Raw genomic sequence first — 23,060 nt, 5'->3', positions numbered from 1 at the left:
GGGAGAGAAGGTGTCTAATCATGAAACATGTTAAAAATACTTTATAAAACTCGAGTTTAATACATATAGGAAATGCTCTCCTGTTCCGGAGATTAAATAGCACGTTTGTTAATCGGATTGCGCCTAAGCGGGTTTATTTGAATCACACGTCTCAAGTTACGTATTTGTCTTGAGTTACGAGTAGGTTCTATACAGGTAAGTCACCTTTAATTAATGCACTATGTCAGTGACCTCATTACAGCGTCGGAATCGTGAGCATTTTTTGTTTCTTGGTTTTACATGTTTCGAGCGATTCTTCAGAATTGAAGATGATCAGATTCTAGCTCCTACAAGACAGAGGGTCAGATTCTAGCTCCTACAGGACAGAGGGTCAGATTCTAGCTCCTACAGGACAGAGGGTCAGGGGGCGGGCAGAATTCAAGCCCGCGATCATTCAGAGTACAAACCACACGCTCAGACAGGGAAGTGGCCAATGGATTGACTCTTTATTTCTTTTTTAATTAAGGAGAACGAATTTTTAACTTGTTGACAGAGAGAGAAAGGAAGAGACAGAAAAAGAAGAGAGAAAGAAAAAGTGATTATGAAAGAGTGTAAAGAAGAAAAAAAAAGACTAAGATAGTAGAAAAGAGAAACATAAAATAAGAAAAAGAGAAAAAAAAATTAAAAAATTTAAATAAAAAAAAAAAAGTAAATTTCATCCAAGGAGAAAATACCACCACATTTACAGCCACATTTACAGCCACATTTACATCCACATTTACATCCACATTTACAGCCACATTTACATCCACATTTACATCCACATTTACATCCACATTTACAACCACATTTACAACCACATTTACAACCACATTTACAGCCACATTTACAACCACATTTACAGCCACATTTACAGCCACATTTTGAGCCACATTTACAGCCACTTTTACAGCCACATTTACAGCCACATTTACAGCCACATTTACAGCCACATTTACAGCCACATTTACAGCCACATTTACTGTCATATTTCTCAATGTTATCTTCTTGTTGAATAGTAGATTGCTTCTAAAACAAGTCACAATGTTTTGATTATACATGATTTACTTTTTTATGCACGATTTTGTTAGAAAAAGTTCCACCCCTTAGATTAAATGCCTGGTTTGAATCCAAACTCATAGTTAGATCTTTATGGAACCAATAACAAAATGAAAACTTTCAGAAATCAGATATTCACAAAGCAACTTAATGCAAAACACAACAACACTGATGCCATGAACCTTGATTAGGTACTATAAGAGTGCTATATCTTCATATTAAATTTAAAAACCACTACGTTGTTACGTAATTATGGTTTTCAAGGTTGTAAAAAAAAAAGTGGGCAGTGACAAAGTAATAGAAGGCAGTAATCATCAAACTGTAATTAAACTCGAGTAGGTAGAGTCGATTGCCATGTAGCACAGCAGTAACAGTATACCCCTTCGCATCCCGACACCGCGCCGCCCCTGGTTAGGTTTGTACCAATGAATGATTCAGTCATCAACCTTTGAAATAAAGGTAATAAGGTCTAGAGATCTGAAGATTGATCAGACTCAGCAGGTGGACCCCAAGACAGTGAGTCTATTTTCCTGAGTGTAATGTAGTGTATTGTTGTGATCAGTTTGAATTACATGGTGAACTTGTTCAGTATTGCTAGTCTGTGTGTGTGTGAGAGGGAGAGGGAGAGAGAGAGAGAGATGGAGAGAAAGAACAAGAAGGAGGGACAGAGAGATATAAAAGAGAGTGTGAGAGAGAGAAATTAGAGAAAAAAAAAAGAGAATGAGATACTAGAAAAAAGGAAAATAAAATAAGAAAACGAAAAATTTTTTTTTTAATAATTTAAAAACCAAAAAAGAAAAAAAAAGAGCTCTTTAAAGGGGAAGAACGCCACATATCTCAATACTGTTAGATTTACTTTCCTTTTCCAATATCAATCAAGATTAATTAATTATCACTATTTATTATCTAATTGGTTATTACAGCCATATTTCTCAATATTGTACTATTTATTTCCCCTTTTCGATATCAAACATAATTTAATTAATTGTCACTGTTTAATTAACTAATTGGTTTAGTTTTAAAAAATTGATTCGTATTTGTTGAGGAACATAAATAATTGTGTTAAGTTTCAGCTTGATCCGAGAATGGGTCTGGGAGAAATAACGTGTTCAGAATTTGTATCAGACAGACTGAGTGAGTTGATATAAGCTTTGTAAAAAGAGAAAGAGAGAAGAAAGAAAGAAAGAAGAAAAAAAGATAAGGAAAAAGAAAGCGAGAGAAAGAAAAAAATTGAAAAAGAGAAAGAGGAAAAGAGACAGGGCTAAAAGAGTTCAAGATATTGAGGCATAGAAGAAGAGAGGGAGAGGCGAGACAGAGGAAGAAAGAAAGAAATAGAACGAGAGGTAAAAAAGGAGTTAGGGGAAAAAAACAAGATATGCCATAGAAAAACCAAGATATGCTATAGAAAAACCAAGATATGCTATAGAAAAACCAAGATATGCCATAGAAAAACCAAGATATGCAATAGAAAAACCAAGATTTGCTATAGAAAAACCAAGATATGCTATAGAAAAACCAAGATATGCCATAGAAAAACCAAGATATGCAATAGAAAAACCAAGATATGCCATAGAAAAACCAAGATTTGCTATAGAAAAACCAAGATATTCTAAAGAATTACAAACCTAAACTTTCTTATACATTCAATACAAATACCATTTAACTTAATGAGTAGTGATAGTAGACATTGCACGAGGAGAGGGCGAGAGAACGATATAAGAGACACACATGGAAGCGAGTGTGTGCATCTAGTCACAAGAAAAAGAGAAGGAACAGTTAGATCTAGTTCCAAGTGACGAAGCCAGACATCATGTAAGTTTCATCCAGAGAAGTTTTAAATAACAAAAAGTAACGTCAAAAGGAGAGCTGTCACTGTAAACTACGTAACCTCGGTCCAGCATGTAGACAGAACTAAGTTACAGCTAATTATAGAAACAATAATGGCCAAAGAAAATAAAAACAGAAACACTTTATCCATCTTTCATCCATTGAAGAATCAAGGGAAGTAACCCTATAGCGATCACAACTTTTTAAGATCTAAATATTGACTAAACCAGTGATGCCCAAACTTTTTCCTTGACGGAACACTTCGCACATTCTGGGTAATTACCGGAACACTTTTGTTTATTTTTTAGGGAGATTAATTCATGTGGTGGCCTACTAGTGAATTATTCCAGTAGCTTGTTGACCCCTTATTCAGGCCACGAGGAACACTAGGGTTCCGAAGGAAAATAGTTTGGGAAACACTAGAAAAAAACTATAACCACGAAGTGTTGCATAGCAACCGATTTCTTTTCGAAGAGATATTTATATATTTACAAATATTGTTTGAGAGAAATTACTTCAGGGAACTGACGTCAATAGTTTCCATCGTCTGCTCTTAAAAAGTAAATGACTTATTTGTTCAGTTTATTTCTGTGGTGACATTCACTTCCGGTTAAATTAAAAGTTCGGATCTTGTTTAAAAATGAGATTATTTGAAGTAAACGAAACAAACTAAGGATTGTGAAGTACCTTAAAGTAAGCAGTCTTACACGGGGACGCGGTTGAATCATGCCAGGTGTGTTTGTAGACTGAAATCTTTGCAGGTGTTTAAAAAAGGAAGGTGAGTGGTTAGATTGCTGTCTAGGTCGTGAGTGAAACATCCTCAAAACACCAATAAAATCATAACTAGTAGCATGAACATAAAGATATTTATTTGTTTCTATTGACAATATGTATTTCTAGACAGGGCCGGCCAGATTTGATCGATTGCTCCAAATATGGCCCATAGCCTGGTTGGGGACCCACCATTTACACTTAGCATATCACTATCAGTCATGGCTCTTGTCACAGGGTTTTAAAGATGTAGGACTTATTTAGTTTATCATACGATTGACGTTAGTCGCGTAAATTTGATTAACCCAATGGCGCCTATTACATTTGAGCTGCTTCCTATGCATGTTGTATAATAAAAGTTGATATTATGATCTAATTAATAGTAATAGTTGTTATTGTAAAAAAATAGAAAAGTGGGGGGGGGTCACAAGCTTCTATTAAATTGAGCCCCGCAATTTTTAAGCCAGCCCTGTTTCTAGACAATGGAAAATAGGCTTATTAATTAACAGAGAAATTAATAATATTGCTACGATTCTCTCCTAATCAGACCTTCTGCAAACACTGCTAAACACAACACAATACATCAACACATCAAGAACCTGACAACAAGAGCTCCACAATATCGGGTACTTTACTAATGGTCAAGTAGATAACAGCCAATACTAGACAATTGGCTACAAACACATCAACAACTAAAATGTTACATTGTACATCACCGTACAAAACTCTACTGCAGTGATTCCCAAAGTGGTCTATATAGACCCCTAGGGGTCTACGAAGACTTTCAAGGGGTCTACGAAAGGGAAAAAACAAATTGGGGGTCCATGAGATGTCCAAGGGGGTCTATGATAATAGATTTCATATAAGCAGGTCGTGACTTTAATTTTTACATCCCATTAATGGAATTCTTCACACTATATATAATTTGTAAATTAGTTAATCATTTAAATATTTATCCTGCTATTCAAACGAAAAATTGTTGTATTTAATTTCAATACTCATTAAAATAACTTAATTTTGTCTTCATGTAAATAATGTTTAAAAAGAAATGTAGACTGTCTAGCGTTGATTATATAAAATTGTTCATTCTTTCCTTGTCAACCAAGCGGTTACCGATTGCCTTTTTTATGACGATATAAAACTAATTACGCTTGAGGATCATCTGCGACAATATCACCATGATAAAAAGATATAGATTTGAAAAACTTTTGAACATTCAAACATAAAGTTCAGAATAGACCCACAAAATCTCTATTCAACATCATGTAGAGAAGATGGTGGTCTATGAGTCTTACAATATCTGTTCACTTATAGCAAATTAAGGGTGTGGTGGTAGTGGTTAAGCGCTTGGCTTCCGTAATTGGGGTCCTGGGTTCAAATCTCTGGGAATTTTGAATTTCAGGATTTTCAGGGCTCCCCTGAGTCCCCCCATCTCTAATGGGTACCTGAATTATGTTAGTAAAAGTAAAGGCGGTTGGTCGTTGTTCTGCCCACATGACACCCTGCTCGTTAACCGTTGGCCAAAGAAACAGATGACCATAACATCATCACAATGCCTGAAAGGGAAAATTTACTTATTTATGGCAAAATGCGGAAAACACCATAGGTAAAACATTGATTTTTACCAGCCGTTGTAGTTTTAAAACCTGTTTTACACAAACCCACATCTGATATTATTAAAATAATTTCTTTAAGTAACAATACAGTTCAAGGTTACTTCGGTGGCATGAGTTATAAAATTAAAAGCTTCATATGTTATTCTTTGCAAACGACTTATATAGGTTTGGGCTCAGCAGCGTCACAGGTTCTGACAGGATGTAGTGGTGTGTGCTGCAAACTGCATTATGGTCGCCGGATCCTTATTTTCCTCAGGTTAACCCACAAAACCTTTCCCATGTTTGAGTTGCAAGACAGGAGAGTTTTGAATTCAGTTTTACTTCTGCTAGGTGGGTAGCCAGCCAAGACTAATGAGCCCTTCATGCTCGAAGCTTACTGGTCGCCTTCGCTCTTTCTCCCGATAGTGATAACATCTTCGTGCGGACTCAATATTTGAGCAACTCGTGAAACGTCAACAAATACACGAGAAGCTGCTCTTTGCGAAAACTCTTACAACGATACTTAAGGCCATTGTGTTTGGAGATTCCAGCAATACATATTGTTACTTTAATTGGTTTTGAATTTTATCAATAAAAAAGAGAGATCTCTAAAATCTCTAATATGTAGCTTTAAATTACTTTTTCACTTTTCAACTCTCTACAGATAGAAATTAGGAGTCGTTTTGGTTGAGCGGTAAAGTGCTTGGCTTCTGAACCGGAGGTCCCGAGTTTGAATCCTGTTGAAGACTTGGATTTTTAATTTCGGGATCCTTTGGGCGCCTCTAAGGCCTCCCAACTCTAATGGGTACCTGACATTAGTTGGGGAAAGTAAAGGCTGTTGGTCGTTGTGCTGGCCACATGACACCCTCGATAATCGTAGGCCACAGAAACAGATGACCTTTACATCATCTGCTCTATAGACCACTAGGTCTGAGGGGAACTTTACTTTACTTTTTCTACAGATAGAAATTAGTTTTAAAAAATGTTGAATTTGCAAAAATGTGAAAGTTAAGCAGGGGGTCTACCGAAAACCAGAAAACATGGCAAGGGGTCTACGAGACAAAAAAGTTTGGGAACCACTACTCTACTGTCTCTATCTCTTCCTAGACTCGTACGTTTCACTGGAGGACTGCACCAGGACCGACTTCATGGCTGACTAACAGTCCCGGTCTCAACGCTCTCCGGTCTTGAACTGCCGCTTTCCTACACACTGTGTCACTCGTACACGCAGGCTTTCGATCACGTATTTGCGTGTAATCGTGTAATCGTAGTACTGTCCCTTGTCCATGGCCCCGCTGACCTGAGTGATTCACGTGTGTGTCAGCTGAGCCTATAGTTAACCCTTTTGTGCCGCCAATAGGGTCATAACAATATTGTTGTTGTTTTTATCCACAAAACCAAAACCAAATCTCTCCACCAACACAACTGTAATATTTATTTCCCTTTTTCAATATCAAGCAAAATTAATTACGTAATAAAACTATTTAATTTACTAAATGGTTAATTTTTTTATTCATTAACTAGACTCAGTGTTGTGAACTGAAGTCAAACAGAACTAGACTCACTGCTGTGAAGTCAAACAGAACTAGACTCACTGTTGTGAACTGAAGTCAAACAGAACTAGACTCACTGCTGTAAAGTCAAACAGAACTAGACTCACTGCTGTGAACTGAAGTCAAACAGAACTAGACTCACTGTTGTGAACTGAAGTCAAACAGAACTAGACTCACTGTTGTGAACTGAAGTCAAACAGAACTAGACTCACTGCTGTGAACTGAAGTCAAACAGAACTAGACTCACTGCTGTGAAGTCAAACAGAACTAGACTCACTGTTGTGAAGTCAAACAGAACTAGACTCACTGCTGTGAACTGAAGTCAAACAGAACTAGACTCACTGCTGTGAAGTCAAACAGAACTAGACTCACTGCTGTGAAGTCAAACAGAACTAGACTCACTGCTGTGAAGTCAAACAGAACTAGACTCACTGCTGTGAAGTCAAACAGAACTAGACTCACTGTTGTGAACTGAAGTCAAACAGAACTAGACTCACTGCTGTGAAGTCAAACAGAACTAGACTCACTGCTGTGAAGTCACACAGAACTAGGCTCACTGTTGTGAAGTCAAACAGAACTAGACTCACTGTTGTGAACTGAAGTCACACAGAACTAGACTCACTGCTGTGAACTGAAGTCAAACAGAACTAGACTCACTGCTGTGAAGTCAAACAGAACTAGACTCACTGTTGTGAAGTCAAACAGAACTAGACTCACTGCTGTGAACTGAAGTCAAACAGAACTAGACTCACTGCTGTGAAGTCAAACAGAACTAGACTCACTGCTGTGAAGTCAAACAGAACTAGACTCACTGCTGTGAAGTCAAACAGAACTAGACTCACTGCTGTGAAGTCAAACAGAACTAGACTCACTGTTGTGAACTGAAGTCAAACAGAACTAGACTCACTGCTGTGAAGTCAAACAGAACTAGACTCACTGCTGTGAAGTCACACAGAACTAGGCTCACTGTTGTGAAGTCAAACAGAACTAGACTCACTGTTGTGAACTGAAGTCACACAGAACTAGACTCACTGTTGTGAAGTCAAACAGAACTAGACTCACTGTTGTGAACTGAAGTCAAACAGAACTAGACTTACTGCTGTGAACTGAAGTCAAACAGAACTAGACTCACTGCTGTGAAGTCACACAGAACTAGACTCACTGTTGTGAAGTCAAACAGAAATAGACTCACTGTTGTGAACTGAAGTCACACAGAACTAGACTCACTGTTGTGAAGTCAAACAGAACTAGACTCACTGTTGTGAACTGAAGTCAAACAGAACTAGACTCACTGTTGTGAAGTCAAACAGAACTAGACTCACTGTTGTGAAGTCACACAGAACTAGACTCACTGCTGTGAACTGAAGTCACACAGAACTAGACTCACTGTTGTGAAGTCAAACAGAACTAGACTCACTGTTGTGAAGTCAAACAGAACTAGACTCACTGTTGTGAACTGAAGTCAAACAGAACTAGACTCACTGCTGTGAAGTCAAACAGAACTAGACTCACTGCTGTGAAGTCAAACAGAACTAGACTCACTGTTGTGAAGTCAAACAGAACTAGACTCACTGCTGTGAACTGAAGTCAAACAGAACTAGACTCACTGCTGTGAAGTCAAACAGAACTAGACTCACTGCTGTGAAGTCAAACAGAACTAGACTCACTGCTGTGAAGTCAAACAGAACTAGACTCACTGTTGTGAACTGAAGTCACACAGAACTAGACTCACTGTTGTGAACTGAAGTCAAACAGAACTAGACTCACTGCTGTGAAGTCACACAGAACTAGACTCACTGTTGTGAAGTCAAACAGAAATAGACTCACTGTTGTGAACTGAAGTCACACAGAACTAGACTCACTGTTGTGAAGTTAAACAGAACTAGACTCACTGTTGTGAACTGAAGTCAAACAGAACTAGACTCACTGTTGTGAAGTCAAACAGAACTAGACTCACTGTTGTGAAGTCAAACAGAACTAGACTCACCGCTGTGAACTGAAGTCAAACAGAACTAGACTCACTGTTGTGAAGTCACACAGAACTAGACTCACTGTTGTGAAGTCAAACAGAACTAGACTCACTGTTGTGAAGTCAAACAGAACTAGACTCACTGTTGTGAACTGAAGTCAAACAGAACTAGACTACATGCTCACTAGACCGTCCTACTTGTTAAAGAAGTTGTGCGCGGGTAGGCTATTGAATTTCAAATTGCTTTAACAGCACACAGTTATCTTTTCTTGATTGCTATGCGTTTTGAAGGAGTCGTTTTAAAGGTAGAAAATTAATTTGACATCATGACATTTGTCAATAAATTTTTTTTAGTGCTTTTAGATGAAAGATCCCAATGCTTTGTACACTGTCTGCTAAAATATGGAATTCACCCCGTTTAGCCACCATCCTTCAATTGAACATAACTATGGACAACTGCTAAACAAAAACGAAGCAATAGAGAGTCGTGTTCTATAAGGTCTAAAACAATCTGTTTTTACGATAACATAAATATAATGCAATTTACAAAGACAGTCTTTCAGCTTGAATGAACCATCTGCATGTAATGATACTAAATAAATGAAAGCTGTTACAGAGAGGCGATTGGAGACAACTTGCTCATGAAATAAAACTTAATGCTCAGTTTGTTTCGTTTTTCCTTAAATCTGGGTTGTTGTTTTTAATTGTGTTTTGTGTTTTTAAATAATTTCAATTTCTAGCCTGATTTACGATCGTAATCTTTGAGCGATAAAATCTCAATAATAGACCATGAAGAGCTTGGAATGAAGCTTGACTTGATTTATACCTTGTGGATGTAAGTTTGCATGTGAATGTTTATGTATACATGTATTCATAGTAGGTCAATATGTTGGTATGTATGCATAGTAGGTCAATATGTTGGTATGTATGCATAGTAGGTCAATATGTTGGTATGTATGCATAGTAGGTCAATATGTTGGTATGTATGCATAGTAGGTCAATATGTTGGTATGTATGCATAGTAGGTCAATATGTTGGTATGTATGCATAGTAGGTCAATATGTTGGTATGTATGCATAATAGGTCAATATGTTGGTATGTATGCATAGTAGGTCAATATGTTGGTATGTATGCATAGTAGGTCAATATGTTGGTATGTATGCATACTTATAAATGAATAAATTCTGCATCTAAAAAAAACAAACAAATTTTAAAGGCGTTTAAATAAATTATTGTAAATTTCTGAATGAATGGATGGATGGCTGGATGGATGGCTGGATAGGTGGAAGAATCAATGGCTTGAAGCAATGCTGGATGGATGGATGGATAGACAGATGGAGAAAAGAATGAATGGAAGGATAGATAGATTGATGAGTCACTGGTCGTAAGGACGAATGGCTAGATGGATGGAAGAACGGATGAATAAAAGTATAGACAATGATGGATGGATGGATAGATAGAATGGTTAGACATATGGGAGTAATGAATGGATGAATGGATATGGAGGAATAAATGAATGGAATAATAGATAGATAGATAGATATATAGATTGATAGATATATAGATAAATAGATATATAGATAAATAGATAAATAGATAGATAGATAGATAGATAGATGCTAAGCTAATTAAACTCTACAAATCTAAAGAAAGCACACAAACAATACCTGTCTACTAATCCTATAGATCTAGACGTAACTAGACAACACAAACAAAACATCAAGGCTTACTCATGTTTCCTCAGTTACTAGTCCGCCAAGACTTTGTAATATCCAAACTCAACAGTTGTTTTTTTTTTTTTTTTTTGAGAATATTTTCCTCTTTCTCTTTTTCTTTTCTCTCATAGAGTTTTATCCCCGTCAGCTTCAGGTCAATGGGTCTTCTGTCTGGAAGACTTAATCACTTGAATTAACGGTAAGATAAGCCGCAGGCCGCACACTTTTCCAGAATCTTGCCTCCGACATGGTCTACATGAGGCAAGTCATGGGACAGTTCCGTACAGTGCGGCATCAAGGAGGAGATAACTGTTTTGGTCAGGTGTGGAGATTATGTTGAGTTATTTGCTCCTGGATGCGCACCATAACTTGAAAATAATTCGGTAATAACTTGGAAATAAGTGAGTTATCTCCCGAAGCCAGACTGTTCTTTCTAATAAGTTCGTTTAAAGACCTAATTGCAGTCCATTAGAATCCAACATAGAAACATCATTTTAATTAACTAATTAATTTATACCACAACATAAGGAGAGAAAGTAAACCTATAACAAGAAAATATGGAAATACGCTTAAAAAAACAATAAGAATATCAAAGCTTATAGTAATTGTATTAACTAGTTTGGATCAGTCATGTCAGCAAATTTGTAATAGATCTAGACTAACAAGAAAAAATATGTATAAACATAAGTAAAAGGGGAATGACCTGCATTCGAGCTCATTGCTCAAGCCCTCTCAGGCTTCTCAAGCCAACACGGTAACCACTTCGCTAGTGGAGAGCTTATGAACATGGAAGATTGTATCGGTATCAAGTGTTTCTATCTTCACATCCTATTTTTTATGTTGTGTTCAATAAGATTCAGACGACGACCTATAAAGGGGACTAATTCAGCTTCACCACTTCAGTCAAGTACATATCTTTCCCTTGATTGAGATACCAAACAAAATAATTCATTACCAATAGTCAATTAACTAATTGATTTTTTGTTTTATTGATTCTTGTGTTGTCAGGTAAAAGAAATAATTGTGCAAAATTTCAGCTTCATCTGAGATGGGGTGTGGGAGAAATAACGTGAACAAACTTTGTACCAGACAGACAGAAAAACAGACTGAGTTAATGTAAGCTTTGTAAAAAAATATTTATAGACCTTATATATCCTATATAAAGTATATAAACCTTTAAATCTTTCAATTTTGATAAAAATGCTAAAATATTTTTAGGCTAATTCAAGAAAATAGTGATACTATAATTACTATTGTATTTTTTTTTCCTTGTTAGTAACAGCTGCATTCGGCAATTTTTTTTCTTCTATTACTGTGTGTAATAATCATCTTAGCCTTTGACTGGTCACATGTTGCACATGTGAGAGACATTGAGACTTGGGCAGAATTAAAACTGTCTTGTTTCCTTTAGCCTAATACCTTTTTTTTATTTTACAAAACAAATAAAGCGTGACGCTTGCAGTCTCAGGTTCTTTCATTAGCTAATTTTCATGTTCAACTTTGATATACTTTTTTAACTCTTTTGACCTTGTTACTTAAATATGTAAGAAAGAAACGAAACAATTATTAGTAGGCAAAAGAGCAATTGAAAGTTGATGTGGACACAATAATGAAAAACGTGTGATCATATTTGTGAATTATCGGACTGTTCCAAATTTATGAGAATTTAAAATGTCGCCAACAATCAAGATCAAAATGTCCTAAAGTGGTGTTCTGTTTGCTTTTGAAGTGAAAAATAACGCCAAATGATTTTTTGAAATTTTATTACTTGATCAAAACAAGACCATGGTTCGAATATAACTGGTCCATGGGTGAATTCGACGGTGCCCGCTTCTGAGTTTGTGTGATAACACACACTCTCAAACTCTCTTTGTAATATATATGTATATATATATATATATATATATATATATATATATATATATATATATATATATATATATATATATATATATATATATATATATATATATATATATATATATATTAATGCTTTTGTATTGCCCAATGTTTCTGCTTTTATCATGCTCAGAGCTCTAATGTCTAATGTCTTTTGTGGACCAGAGAGTGGGCATGTAAGAGAAGGTTTCCGTGCTGTCCTTAGGCTCTCAGTAAAAACCTCTGCTCGAGTCGTGATTCGAACTCAGCCCCCCCCCCCCTCTCCTGGTAGGTAGCCAAGCGGTGACATTCAACCACACATCCTACTTTATCTGGGGGGCTGAACAATTCTCGCCCAAAAATAAGCATTTAGAAGACTAACTGTTAGAAGAATTACTCATGAAACTTACTTACGCGTACTTTTACTTACAAAAACTATTGTTCAAATAGATTTAGACTATCGAACCGGTGAAAGCCTAGAAACCTTCCCCCCCCCCACCTCCACGGTGTTCGGGGGATTTTTCGTAATCGGGTTTGTAACCGGTGCAAGATCTCAGACATATGACGGAAGGAGATGATAGTTGTTGGAAATGAAAATATTTTGAACTCAAAGTTTGTTCCCCTATAAGTAAACTAAATCTCTTTGAGATATCATGTATTCCAGAAATCTTAACAATTGTATGCGTAAAGTCCTATTTTAGAAAGACATTCCAGTCCATATACAAGGCAGTCCCATAATAAAGTGCTCTACAAGCTGAACCATAGTCGTTCAGAGTCCACCACGTTCTGCTTATAAAGCTCAATATATCAAACACACACTCTTCTCACAGACTTGTCTAGGAGACACAATTTCTGGGGCACTTTCAGGGTATAATCACATTTGTTCACTTAGTCATACTGTCCATTAAATTGTTGTGCTATGGTCGAGAGTGTTCTAAAGGGAAGGGGGCGAGGGGGGAGGGGTCTGTGTGGGTTGAGGGGGAGGATTGTACCCGAATCAAATGTGTGGGTTGAGGGGGAGGATTGTACCCGAATCAAATCTCGAATCTCATTACGTTCGTCTGTCAATCACGTCATCGGAACTTCAGACTAAATTTAGCGAATGTCTCTTCGGAGATTTCCTGTTTTTTTTTTTTGTTTTTTTTTTAAACTTTATGATTCTCAGCTATCAGAAAACTTCATGAAGTAGGCTTTTATAGAAGACTAGCCACATAGTACCCGCGACCCGCGGCTCTTAATCTACATATCACTGTCGATATAGACACTAATAGTGTTTTGGAAACAAACGAAACAATAATGGTATAAGAAAAGCGAATGCGTAAATGTAAAAATGGTATGAGAGGAGCTATCAAAATAGCTAATCGACCTAAATCCATTTTTTAAATAAACATTTGCTTCTAGGCCTAAATATATTTAGATCTAGAGTCTAGATACTATTATAATAGATGTAGACCTATATTATAAGAGCGAATTCAAAGGCTCAAGAAGCTTATTAATTATTGTATGTTAGTATATTTAATAACCCCCATATAGAGCCTCATGTAGCCTGTCCAATCATAGTGTTCGTGCGTGGTGTCCCGCATGATTGGGCAACGTAGAGAATTATATATATATAGATACTATTGACGGGCATGATGTAAGATAAAGCAGAAACAGATTTAAGTATGTAGAGGCCACGTGGCATGATTTTTGTGAAGGACCCTACACTTTTTTTTTCAAAAGCTTGAATAAAGATCCTCGTACTAATAATAATAATAAAAGCGTGCTATATTTTAGACCAAGGATGTAAAACAATACTAAATTCAATCTTATTTTACTTTTTCACAAAACAAAGAAATATTTAATATGCATATTTTAGTTTGGTGTATATTAGTGGAGGGTAAGACCCTTGATAAGACTCACTGCAGTAAATCAGGAGATGCATTACGAGCACGCTAGAAGCAGACACTCCACGACAGTTGTTGCCAGCCGACCTAAGCTTTGAAGTGTTAGCGGTAAAAATACAAAAACAAAAGTTAGAAAAAATAACTAAAAAGACTCCGACTCGTCGAAATTAGGATATATTTTTAAAATATATTTTGTGAAGGCCCCTTTCTTGTGCAAGTCCCCGATGTAGCCCCCCCCCCCCACCACACCCACCCGCCTGCCTTCCCTAATCCGGCACTATCATAAAACAAAGTTGATGTTTTGTGTATCAACTAGTAAATAATGTTGGACAACAATGTTTTCAAATTTAATACACTAATATTTAGTTACAGACTTGGTAGTGTGTCTGTCACCGCGAGTCGTGGCATAGTTGAGTCTCACTTCGCAACACCATTCACAGTTTTTGGTCTGCAAGAAAAAACAATTTCTTTTTCGATTTCCGGCCGGACTTCTATTGAATTGAATTTGAATTTCTAGAGTACAAGTGACAGTCTTCTTCTCGTTTCATGTTTTAGTCTGAAACTGGCTCTACAGACAAGACTTAGGCTCACAACGTTAGATCCACCAGAAATATTCCTTAACACTAACCCTATAAATAAATATTATTTTTTCGAAGAAAATAAATAGATAAAATTTAAACAAGTATATATTCTACATCATCAACAAATAGAATGTATATAGTAATACTTAAACTTACAATAGCTATATCACACAAATACACTTTATTGAAATAACTATGAACACATCTCGGAGAATGTTGAGTTGAAATTTGCCACTTTTTAGCGGCGGGGAATAGTCACTATTAGTTTTGTGTGGTCTGTCTGTTCATAGCGTATGATATTCTAGCTGAAAATATTGAAAGCTGCCTTTTTACCTACTCTAGTAGACCACTTTGGGGGGGGGGGGGGGTCGATTCTGAGTTTGTGTTTCATTTCTATTTCAATTAACATCTCGAATATTTGTTATTCTTCCGATCATAAGATTTCCTGGTTGTGCCAGATACAAAGTGTCTCTAATCATAGCATCAAATGTAAGACCAACTATTACCTCATACGCAAATCAACCTTCTTTACCAACTAGCGATAAACTATCTTTACCAGCTAGCGATAAACTTCCTTTACCAACTAGCGAAAAACTATCTTTACCAACTAGCGATAAACTATCTTTACCAACTAGCGATAAACTATCTTTACCAACTAGCGATAAACTATCTTTACCAGCTAGCGATAAACTTACTTTACAAACTGGCGATAAACTATCTTTACCAACTAACGATAAACTATCTTTACCAACTAGCGATAAACTATCTTTACCAAATAGCGATAAACTATCTTTACCAGCTAGCGATAAACTTTCTTTACCAACTAGCGATAAACTATCTTTACCAACTAGCGAAAAACTTACTTTACAAACTAGCGATAAACTATCTTTACCAATTAGCGATAAACTTACTTTACAAACTAGCGATAAACTATCTTTACCAACTAGCGAAAAACTTACTTTACAAACTAGCGATAAACTATCTTTACCAGCTAGAGATAAACTTATTTTACAAACTAGCGATAAACTATCTTTACCAACTAGCGAAAAACTTACTTTACAACTTAGCGATAAACTATCTTTACCAATTAGCGATAAACTTACTTTACAAACTAGCGATAAACTTTCTTTACCAGCTAGCGATAAACTTTCCTTACCAACTAACGATAAACTATCTTTACCAAATAGCGATAAACTATCTTTACCAGCTAGCGATAAACTATCTTTACTAATTAGCGATAAACTTACTTTACAAACTAACGATAAACTATCTTTACCAAATAGCGATAAACTATCTTTACCAACTAGCGATAAACTATCTTTACCAGCTAGCGATAAACTATCTTTACCAATTAGCGATAAACTATCTTTACCAATTAGCGATAAACTTACTTTACAAACTAGCGATAAACTATCTTTACCAAATAGCGATAAACTATCTTTACCAACTAGCGATAAACTATCTTTACCAACTAGCGATAAACTATCTTTACCAGCTAGCGATAAACTATCTTTACCAACTAGCGATAAACTATCTTTACCAGCTAGTGATAAACTTACTTTACAAATTAGCGATAAACTTACTTTACAAACTAGCGATAAACTATCTTTACCAAATAGCGATAAACTATCTTTACCAACTAGCGATAAACTATCTTTACCAACTAGCGATAAACTATCTTTACCAGCTAGCGATAAACTATCTTTACCAACTAGCGATAAACTATCTTTACCAGCTAATGATAAACTATCTTGACAAACAAACCAATTTCCTGTCAATAAATCATTGCAAAGTACTAGCAATAAAGCTCGACACTGATCTTAGTTGAAATCAATTGATGACTTTATAAACAATCTCTTCATCTCGATAAGTCATCTCAACTTTAGAGCATGACACCCAGACACCTGGCATGGATCCTTCCTAACCAGCTCACAGCTCGGCATGATTCCCCATCCCTCCCCAGCAGACATTCATAGTTTGTCTTCAAACAGCATGAAGTAGCGTCAGTGAGTCACGTTTAAGAGTCACACTCAGTGGCACTCCCATGTCTTTCAGTCTAAAAAAACTGACATTGTTTTGGGAGAACACATGGAAGTTGCTCATACTATGAAATGTAGCGAAATAGATCAAAATGTTACCAAACATATTGAAAGGTCACCAAACATATCAGAAGGTCACCGAACATATCTATTGTTCTACTTTAGTCATGAAACAGCTATGAATCATCTCAGAGAAATGTGCATTAGCGTGTGGTCGGAACGATTTCGCTCACAAGTCAGTTCCACTCTCTCCAAGGAGCTGATGTGCCCCAAGGAACAGCCAGTGCCGATACAATTTGGGGTCAACGGCGTCACAGGTTTTGTCAGAGTGTAGCGCTATGTGCTGCAAGCTGCCTAAGGGTCGCCAGCTTCTCATTTTTCTTCAGGGTTGACTCCCAAATCAAGGCAACAAAGGCTTAAAATTGGAGTTGTCCTCTCCGAGGTAGGCAGCCAGCCAAGGCTAACTAGCGCCTCCTGTCAAAAGCGTACTACCTTAGAAGCCAATTACTCGGCTTTGCCTTTTCTCCTGTCAGTGAAAATAATGGCCCGGACCTAATATCTGAGCCACACGTGAGGTCCAGGCGTTGCACTGGTTCCGCAAGGTTGTCATTGCCGGAAGTGGTAATTGAAATAAGCGTTCCACTGGCTGTAAAATGGCTTCGTCTCAACTAGCATCTGACAAATAAATCTAAATGTGATCGATCATATCAGAATCATGTCAGAATTGAACCAAAACCTATCAGAATATAACTGAACATATTAAAATGTGAGGCAACTCAACATATTTTTATGTAATTCAGAAAGATGAAAACATCTGATTAAAACACACAAAAATATTTTTTCTTTTAGAAAAAAAACACACCTATTTCATGTTAATACAATTCAATCTTATAAATGTTTTAGTCAATACCAAAGTTTCGTTATGTAAGAGTTTTAATATGACTGACTGATATGAAAGTAAAATATTTCTACAACAAAACATCTCAACATTATAACATTCTAAACTTTGTCATTTGTACATAACATCTATAACATCTCTATACTATAAAGTCTCTTCATTACAACATCCTTGCAACATAAAATCCCAACACAATACCATTAAATCAACTTTTTGTCCAACATCTAGACAACTCTAATTAGCGACATCCATCTTGTACAAATAGAGACTGCATGATGTTTAGATGACGTGAACTAAACAATAATCTTAGCAAAGTCTTGAACAATCCAGAGGCTGATCTCAAAGCTAATAAAAAGGTAAATTAATAGCCAAATATATCTTCGAACGAGCATAGAGCCAATGTTTCAAATAACCTGTTAACACATCCTAATTTAGCCGTCTGTCAACTTAGCAACTGTGAACCACACAACTAAACATATCCTTCTTAAATATTCTCAGTTTAGCTTAGTTAAACACCTTTTTTAAACACACAACTAAACATATCCTTCTTAAATATTCTCAGTTTAGCTTAGTAAACACCTTTTTAAACACACAACTAAACATATCATTTTTAAATATTCTCAGTTTAGCTTAGTTAAACACCTTTTTAAACACACAACTAAACATATCCTTCTTAAATATTCTCAGTTTAGCTTAGTTAAACACCTTTTTAAACACACAACTAAACATATCCTTCTTAAATATTCTCAGTTTAGCTTAGTTAAACACCTTTTTAAACACACAACTAAACATATCCTTCTTAAATATTCTCAGTTTAGCTTAGTTAAACACCTTTTTAAACACACAACTAAACATATTCCTTATGGACACTTAGCGTGGACCTAGAAACTGGTTAAATAAACCATAGCACTTGACTGTGCCTCTAAGACACTTTGGTGAGCTTGGCTGCGTGGACCCAGCAACTGGTTAAATAAACCATAGCACTTGACTGTGCCTCTAAGACACTTTGGTGAGCTTGGCTGCGTGGACCCAGCAACTGGTTAAATAAACCATAGCACTTGACTGTGCCTCTAAGACACTTTGGTGAGCTTGGCTGCGTGGACCCAGCAACTGGTTAAATAAACCATAGCACTTGACTGTGCCTCTAAGACACTTTGGTGAGCTTGGCTGCGTGGACCCAGCAACTGGTTAAATAAACCATAGCACTTGACTGTGCCTCTAAGACACTTTGAACTAAAACACTAAACACTTTCTAGATGAAGTGTTAGGGGAAAAAAAGCGACGATCTAATTAAATCCCTAAATATATCTCTGATGGAGTTTCATATCAATACGCCACTTTCTTAATAGATAACTAAACAAATCTCCGACAGAGCGTACCAATAAAGTCACTCGTGCTAAAGACTCATTGTTTTGTGTCATTGTTTCCTTCCATAGTTCTGGGGACTAGTTGATCCATTGTTTGCATATACCAAACATTGCATCAACATTGTCTTATAATAAGTAACTGATATATAATTAAACAAAAAATATTTTTATAAATAAAGCCACAACAAGTTGAGAAAACACTATTTTTAAGATTACGGGAGAAAAAGAATTACCAATAACTAACAGTTTTCAATGTAGGCACAATTCTTATACAAAATTAGAAACATTAAATACTTCTCTTGGATAAAAAAATAGTCTACTCTATCGGCACTACATTTGAAAGTTTTATAAGGCCAAACAATTGCACATATATTCACTATCATTGGATTAGTTTGAAACGCTTGAATGTTGGTAACAAATGTTGTTGTTTGTTTTTTTTTGCCCAAGTACTTTATTTCTTTATTTAAGACTGTAAGGCCTAGGGGATCACTGGTGTATCTGCTGTCTGGGAGATGTTTACAAAACAAAACAGCTTTGTGTCAAAGTACAGACATAGTATTGACGTACTTGTCATTATTTTCATATAAATGCCAGATCAGAATTGAAATTTCTGCTACAAATCAACCCGACTGTCGCCTCGCCGACTATACCCCCTCTTCTATCCACTCCTTCTCAACCACTCCCTCCTATTACTCAAGATCAACTTCCTGAACCGTGAGCATTAGCCTGCCTCACTTTTTTTCCCTTTCCTTTCCCCCCCTGGCCACCATTTCGCTTTGAACAACAGTTGCCTATTTACTTTCTTGCCAGATAAGAAACAAACTGAAAAAAAAAAAAAACAGTCAAGGGGAGGGAAGTAGATTGGACATCGAGCCACAAACAGACAGCAGACGAAAGTGGGGAATCAAGAGTTATTGGCCCTAACGTCCATAGCAGGGTCAGAGCCAGACGTTAGCGCCATCTGTACCAATATTGGAGAGATTTTGTGTATTTATAGAAATGAAGACAAAACTGATTTTTCTGAATCTCAGTTATTCCGTCGAGTCTCTATGTCTTGCATTGCTACTGTTGAGACTTTAGTTAACTACTTATTTGGAATCTATTGTTTGATGGAAATAACTGGTGTACATGTTGAAACACATTTTTAAACACATAAAAACTATATACAATATATAACAAAGTTACAAAGACAGTTTGAATGGGAACACAAACTCAAAATCGGCCCCTGAAGTGTCCACCCAGCCAGGTTTCAATATTTTCAGAAAGAACTTCAGAATGCAATTCTATCAAAGACAAATGACAGAGAAGAATGAAGAAAGAAGGTTGACAGATCTTGTGTGGTGCCCCCAGCGGTCCAGCAGACCTAAGGATAGGTGAAAGTGAATGTGAGGTTAGATGTGAACCTGGCTTAACTGATGTCTTATAATATCTAACTGATCTAATTGTTTTGTAATGGGTCAATCTCTTATTCAAATCCTCAAAAAAAAACATTTCCGTTAAAAATAAAAAAAAAGTTATATGTATCACTCTTCTCATAGAATCATTGACATATACAGTTAACATTGTCCGATCCGAGAAAGATGTCCAATGGACGATTTACACTTTAGCAAAAAGGACACAAGGAGAGACTTTACTATGAAAATGATATATAATCTATCTATCTCTCTGTCTGATTCTCTTTCTCTCTCTCTCTCTCTCTCTCTCTCTCTCTCTCTCTCTCTGTAGGCAATATCTTCGATTCCGAAGATGCCTAAGCAATGTTAACTTTGTCTACTTCTCTCTGTCAAGTCAAGTCATGTCAATGGTTTCTCTAAGACTTCGCACTTTAAAATGACTGCCTTTATTTCAAGCCTATCTTCTCATGCAGCACCTGTACTCAAACGCAGCACGTTTCCATGTTCAGTCTGAGGCTAGCCCGTGGGACCAGGCCGTGCCATGAACCCGACGTGGCACATGACGTCATCAGATACGAACTCAAGGAAGATAAAATAAAATAAAAAAAAAAACACGTCTCGGCTGTAATCGAAGCTGTTTGTTGACATTTCGCCTCAATCCAGAGCTCAAGTCATTAAGGTAGAAACAATGTGCAGCCAGTGCGGGAGTCTCTCGCCATGCAACAGGTGCTGGCAGTCTTAATGGCGAGAACTGGCCTGTGAGTGGGTAAACTAGGTTTAGTAAACATACCACTGACTAGAGGTATACTGCCACTTCATTCAAGCATTCAGTTTTACCTTTTTTTTGGGAGGGATTAATGAGGTGGCCCTCAGTTTGACATTTCGAGACTCACTCAGAATGTTAATTCTTTTAATGTATCTACAAAACATGAATGGCGATTTCTCAATCAGAAACATAAAGTAAAAAATTCTCTATCACAATTTATACAAACGATTTTTTTAATTCGACAGCTGCATTAAGAATGAGTTATTTCCTTGTTTTGTTTTGTCCATTAAGAAAAACATTGAGAGTTAAATTTAACCTACAGTTACCGAATACAAAAATAAGATTTATTTAATTCAAAATACATTGCCGTGTGCCAATATATATATATATATATATATATATATATATATATAAATATTTATATATAGGATTAACAAAACAAATTTTGTTGTGAAATTTCTGTACTGACTGGTTGGTTAATATTATTGGCAAGTTTCTTGTTGACATCGGATACACCAATATGTGGCTAACGGAAGTATAACAAAAAATGCGTGGCCAATATTACTTCAGACTAAGCTTAGACACATCAGTGTATGTTAGTAGTTACAAAGTTACACAGAGAACTCACGCCGGACATAGACATGTATATATGCTTTGCTTTACTCTGGTAACAATCAATATACCGGTACATCTTTTTATCAACGAAGCGACAATCACACTAGGCATATAAGTATGAAATGCTGCCTCTATTTACACACATCGCCCGGAAATGTACTAAAAACACGTCTTTTCACTCTGGCAATCTGAAGTCGTCTCTCGTACCTAAGATAGCTGACGACATCATTCACAACCAATCGCTAACCTCTTTCCACCGTCACCATAGAAACACACACAAACACATTATAAATCCAATGTGGCAGGCCTTTTAAAGAAATTATACTCATCAATTGTAGTGTCTATTATATGCAAGTTTTCTTCTATTTACATATAATTATAATATCCCATCACCAACAATAGATATACCTCACTAATCACTTTTTCTCCAAACAAATAATTCTTTATCTGGTTATTATATTTCTTCATGTTGAAGTATTACTACTTTCTTTATTACTTTAAGTTGTGCCATTTCTTTCACTCAAAAAATAATATAAAAAAAAAATAAAAAAATTGCTCCTACGTTTAGGTTTGTGTGGGGCGTGGTGGCCGAGTGGCTTGACTTCCGAACCGAAAGGAATAGGGTTTGATTGCCGGTAAAGACAGAGATTTTGAGAGCGTCGGAATTTTATGACGCCCCCGAGTCTACCCAAGTTTAATGGGGGCCTGACATTGACAGTGACCTGAAGTTGGGGGAGTAAGGGCGGTTGATCGTTGTGTTAGCAACATGACACCCGAGTCGAGCGTCGGCCATAGAAACAGATGAGCTTTACATAGCTGCACCAATAGATCGTAAGGTCTGAAAAAGGTACACTTACCTTTGACCATACCCTAGAGTCTTAACAACTGTCCCTGGTTTTAGCAAGGGTCCCTGGCTTTAATAAGTGTACTTGGTTTTAAAAAATGTTCCTAGTTTTAACAAAGGACCATAGTTTTAACAAATGTGCTTAGTTTTAACAAATGTGCTTAGTTTTAACAAATGTGCTTAGTTTTAACAAATGTACTAAGTTTTAACAAGTCTACTTAGTTTTGAAAAATGTCCCTGGTTTCAACAAATGTTCCTGGTTTTAACAGACGTCGCTAGTTTTCA

At 36.4% G+C, this 23,060-nt stretch overlaps 1 protein-coding gene across 5 annotated transcripts in view; it reads right to left on the bottom strand.

The window, feature by feature from the left end:
* The window catches only part of LOC106066852 (innexin unc-9-like), a 181,379-nt gene that overhangs the window by 54,975 nt on the left and 103,344 nt on the right, over nucleotides 1-23,060 (bottom strand). Inside the window, exon 2 of one of the 5 annotated variants that reach the window (XM_056013841.1) lies at nucleotides 10,523-10,961. The exons of the other annotated variants lie outside the window; for them this stretch is intronic. The gene's annotated coding sequence lies outside the window, so the exon portion shown is untranslated. The remainder of the gene's footprint in view (nucleotides 1-10,522; nucleotides 10,962-23,060) is intronic. 5 annotated transcript variants of the gene reach the window in all.

Source organism: Biomphalaria glabrata, chromosome 16 (assembly GCF_947242115.1).
Source record: "Biomphalaria glabrata chromosome 16, xgBioGlab47.1, whole genome shotgun sequence".
NCBI classification, from domain to species: domain Eukaryota; kingdom Metazoa; phylum Mollusca; class Gastropoda; family Planorbidae; genus Biomphalaria; species Biomphalaria glabrata.
The sequence above is the reverse complement of the archived record's forward strand: the minus strand, read 5'-3'. Positions and strand labels throughout refer to the sequence as shown.